Below are 5,543 nucleotides of genomic sequence, written 5' to 3'. Positions count from 1 at the left end.
CTGAATACAGGGTTCATGGTGATTCTCTGAGAAGGATATAGTCCCTGAATACAGGGTTCATGTTGCTCTAGAAGGATATAGTCCCTGGGTTTGAGGGATCTGATGGAGGGGATCTGATGGAGGGGTCTGATAGAGGGATCTGATGGAGGGGATCTGATGGAGGGATCTGATGGAGTGGATCTGATGAGGGATCTGATGGAGGGATCTGATGAGAGGGATCTGATGGAGGATCTGATGGAGGGGATCTGATGGAGGGATCTGATGGAGTGATCTGATGGAGGGATCTGATGGAGGGATCTGATGGAGGGATCTGATGGAGGATCTGATGGAGGGGATCTGATGGGGACTACAGGGATCTGATGGAGGATCTGATGAAGGGGATCTGATGGAGGGATCTGATGGAGGGATCTGATGGAGGATCTGATGGAGGGATCTGATGGAGGATCTGATGAAGGGATTTGATGAGGATCTGATGGAGAGATCCGATGAGAGATCTGATGGAGGGATCTGATGGAGGGATCTGATGAGAGGATCTGATAGAGGGATCTGATAGAGGATCTGATGGAGGATCTGATGGAAGGGATCTGATAGTGGATCTGATGAAGGGATCTGATGAGAGAATCTGATAGAGGGATCTGATAGAGGATTCGATGAGGGATCTGATGAGAGATGTGAGTCTGATGAGGATCTGATAGAGGGATCTAATGGAGGATCTGATGGAGGATCTGATAGGATCTGATCTGATGGAGGGATCTGATGGAGGGATTCGATGGAGAGGATCTGATGGAGGGATCTGATGGAGGATCTGATTGAGGATCTGATGAGGATCTGATGGAGGATCTGATGGAGGGGATCTGATGGAGGGATCATGATGGAGGATCGATGGAGGATCTGATGGAGGGATCGATGGAGGATCTGATGAGGGATATAGTCTGATGGAGATCTGATGAGGGTCTGATGAGGATCTGATGAGGGATCTGATAGAGGTCTGATGAGGGATCTGATGGAGGGATCTGATGAAGGAATCCCGATGGAGGATCTGATGGAGGATCTGATGGAAAGATCTGATGGAGATCTGAATGAAGGGATCTGATGGAGGGATCTATGAGGAGATCTGATGGAGGGATCTGATGGAGGATCTGATGAGGAATCATAGATCTGATGAGATCTGATGGAGGGATTCGATGAGGGATCTGATAGGAAGAGATCTGATGGAGGGGATCTGAATGCAGTGGATCTGATGGAGGGATCTGATGGAGGGATCTGATGGAGGGATTCATGGAGGGATCTGATGGAGGGATCTGATGGAGATCGATGGAATCTGATGAAGGGATCTGATGAGGATCTAATGAAGGATATGATGAGGGATCATGAGATTCATGGAGATCTGATGGAGGATCTGATAGAGGGATCATGATGGTCTAGAGGATCTAGAGGATCTGATGGAGGGTATGATCTGATGGAGGGATCATGATGTGAGGAGTCTGATGAGGATCTGATGAGGATCTGATGGAGGATGGATGGAGGATCTGATGGAGGGATCTGATGGAGGGGATCTGATGGAGGGGATCTGATGGAGGATCTGATGGAGGGATCTGATGGAGGGATCTGATGGAGGGGATCTGATGAAGGATCTGATGGAGGATCTGATGGAGGGATCTGATGGAGGGATCTGATGGAGGCTGATGGAGGGGATCTGATGGAGGGATCTGATGGAGGGATCTGATGGAGGATCTGATGGAGGATCTGATGAAGTAATGGAGGATCTGATGGAGAGGATCTGATGGAGGGATCTGATGGAGAGGATCTGATGGAGGGATCTGATGGGGATCTGATGGAGGATCTGATGGAGGGATCTGATGGAGGGATCTGATGGAGGGATCTGATGGAGGGGATCTGATGGAGGGATCTGATGGAGGGATCTGATGGAGGGATCTGATGGAGGATCTGATGGAGGAGATCTGATGGAGGATCTGATGGAGGGATCTGATGGAGGATCTGATGGAGGGATCTGATGGAGGATCTGATGGAGGATCTGATGGGATCTGATGGAGGGATCTGATGGAGGGATCTGATGGAGGGATCTGATGGAGGGATCTGATGGAGGGATCTGATGGAGGATCTGATGGAGGGATCTGATGGAGGGGATCTGATGGAGGGATCTGATGGAGGGATCTGATGGAGGATCTGATGGAGGATCTGATGGAGGATCTGATGGAGGGATCTGATGGAGGATCATCATAGATGACAAAGATCATCCCATAAATGACAAAGATCACCCCATAAATGACAAAGATCACCCCATAAATGACAAAGATCACCCCATAAATGACAAAGATCACCCCATAAATGACAAAGATCACCCCATAAATGACAAAGATTACCCCATAATGACAAAGATCACCCCATAAATGACAAAGATCACACCATAAATGACAAAGATCACCCCATAATGACAAAGATCACCCCATAAAAGACAAAGATCACCCCATAAATGACAAATTTCACCCCATAATGACAAAGATCACCCCATAATGACAAAGATCACCCCATAATGACAAAGATCACCACATAAATGACAAAGATCACCCCATAATGACAAAGATCACCCCATAAATGTATTTGTATTTATTTCACTTTTATTTAACCAGGTAGACAAGTTGAGAACAAGTTCTCATTTACAATTGCGATCTGGCCAGGATAAAGCAAAGCAGTGCGACACAAACAACACAGAGTTACACATGGAGCAAAACAAACATACAGTCAATAATACAGTATAAACAAGTCTATATACGACGTGAGCAAATGAGGTGAGATAAGGGAGGTAAAGGTTTTACTTGTATTTAAGAGCAATTGGAGGCCACGGAAGGAGAGTTGTATGGCATTGAAGCTTGCCTGGAGGGTTGTTAACACAGTGTCCAAAGAAGGGCCAGAAGTATACAGAATGGTGTCGTCTGCGTAGAGGTGGATCAGAGAATCACCAGCAGCAAGAGCGACATCATTGATGTATATAGAGAAGAGAGTCGGCCCAAGAATTGAACCCTGTGGCACCCCCATAGAGACTGCCAGAGGTCTGGACAGCAGACCCTCCGATTTGACACACTGAACTCTATCAGAGAAGTAGTTGGTGAACCAGGGGAGGCAATGATTTGAGAAACCAAGGCTGTCGAGTCTGCCGATGAGGATGCAGTGTTTGACAGAGTTGAAAGCCTTGGCCAGGTCGATGAATACGGCTGCACAGTACTGTCTTTTATCGATGGCGGTTATGATATCGTTTAGGACTTTGAGCATGGCTGAGGTGCACCCATGACCAGCTCGGGAACCAGATTGCATAGCGGAGAATGTACGTTGAAATTCGAAATGGTCGGTAATCTGTTTGTTGACTTGGCTTTCGAAGACCTTAGAAAGGCATGGTAGGATAGATATAGGTCTGTAACAGTTTGGGTCAAGAGTGTCCCCCCTTTTGAAGAGGGGGATGACCGCAGCTGCTTTCCAATCTTTGGGAATCTCAGACGACACGAAAGAGAGGTTGAACAGGCTAGTGATAGGGGTGGCAACAATTTCGGCAGACAATTTTAGAAAGAAAGGGTCCAGATTGTCGAGCCCGGCTGATTTGTAGGGGTCAGATTTTGCAGCTCTTCAGAACATCAGCTGAACGGATTTGGGAGAAGGAGAAATGGGGAAGGCTTGGGCGAGTTGCTGTGGGGGGTGCAGAGCTATTGACCGGGGTAAGAGTAGCCAGGTGGAAAGCATGGCCAGCCGTAGAAAAATGCTTATTGAAATTCTCAATTATAGTGGATTTATTGGTGGTGACAGTGTTTCCTATCCTCAGTGCAGTGGGCAGCTGGGAGGAGGTGTTCTTATTCTCCATGGACTTTATAGTGTCCCAGAACTTTTTTGAGTTAGTGTTGCAGGAACCAAATTTCTGCTTGAAAAAGCTCGCCTTGGCTTTTCTAACTGCCTGTGTATAATGGTTTCTAGCTTCCCTGAACAGCTGCATATCACGCGGGCTTACAAAGATCACCCCATAAATGACAAAGTGATAAGACGTTTTAAGACATGTATTTAACATCAAATACAGAAATATCTCTTACATAAGTATTTATACCCCTTAGTCAATACTTTGTAGAAGCACCTTTGGCAGTGATTAGAACTGTGAGTCTTTCTGGGTAAGTCTCTCAGAGCTGTGAGTCTTTCTGGGTAAGTCTCCAAGAGCTGTGAGTCTTTCTGGTTAAGTCTCTAAGAGCTGTGAGTCTTTCTGGGTAAGTATCTAAAAGTGATTACAGCTGTCAGTGTTTCTGGGTAAGTATCTAAGAGTGATTACAGCTGTCAGTGTTTCTGGGTAAGTCTCTAAGAGTGATTACAGCTGTGAGTCTTTCTGGGTAAGTCTCTAAGAGCTGTGAGTCTTTCTGTGTAAGTCTCTAAGAGCTGTGAGTCTTTCTGGGTAAGTCTCTAATGAAGCTAGCTGTGAGTCTTTCTGGGTAAGTCTCTAAGAGCTGTGAGTCTTTCTGGGTAAGTCTCTAAGAGCTGTGAGTCTTTCTGGGTAAGTCTCTCAGAGCGATTACAGCTGTCAGTGTTTCTGGGTAAGTCTCTAAGAGTGATTACAGCTGTCAGTGTTTCTGGGTAAGTCTCTAAGAGTGATTACAGCTGTGAGTCTTTCTGGGTAAGTCTCTCAGAGCGATTACAGCCATGAAGAGCACATGTTTCCAGCCCACTGAAGGCGGCTACGACGGCGAACTGGTGAGACCGACGAGCACGCAGATAAGATTCCCTGAGACGGTGTATGAAAAGTTTGTGTAGAAATTCTTCAGTTGTGCTCAAAACTCCTCAGTTTCATCATCTTCATCATCATCAGCTGTCCTGGTGTCATAGATCCCCGCAGGCGAAGAAGCTGGGTTGTGGATGTGCTGTGCTGCCGTGGTTACAGACTGGTAATCACACGGTTGGACCTACAGCCAAATTCTCTAAAACATTGTTATGGTATAGACATGAAAATTAAATTCTCTGACAACAGCTCTGTTAGACATTAATGCAGTCAGCATGACAACTGCACACTCCCTCAAAACCTTGAGAAAATCTGTGGCATTGTGTTGTTGTGACAAAACGGGACCTTTTATTATAACCCCAGCACAAGGTGCACCTGTGTAATGATCATGCTGTTTTTCAAAAATCAGCTTCTCGATATGCCACAACGATCAAAGTGGATGGATTATCTTGGCAAAGGAGAAATGCTCACCGACAGGGATGTAAAACACATTTGAGAGAGAAACAAGCTTTTTGTGCGTATGGAACATTTCTGGGATCTTTTCATTCATCCCTCCCCCTCTACCCCCACAGTGTTGTGTCCCTGAGGAGATACAGTCAATGACTAGAACGCACTACAGTGTTGGCTCTCTCGTAATTCCTTTGGCATGTCCCCCCCCTCTAGATATACATCATAACAGAGACAGGGTGACATCATTAGTCCAGCCCCCCCTCTAGATATACATCATAGCAGAGACAGGGTGACATCATTAGTCCAGTCCCCCCCCTCTAGATATACA

Source organism: Oncorhynchus masou, chromosome 14, assembly GCF_036934945.1.
Source record: "Oncorhynchus masou masou isolate Uvic2021 chromosome 14, UVic_Omas_1.1, whole genome shotgun sequence".
Lineage (NCBI taxonomy): Eukaryota > Metazoa > Chordata > Actinopteri > Salmoniformes > Salmonidae > Oncorhynchus > Oncorhynchus masou.
The sequence above is the reverse complement of the archived record's forward strand: the minus strand, read 5'-3'. Positions refer to the sequence as shown.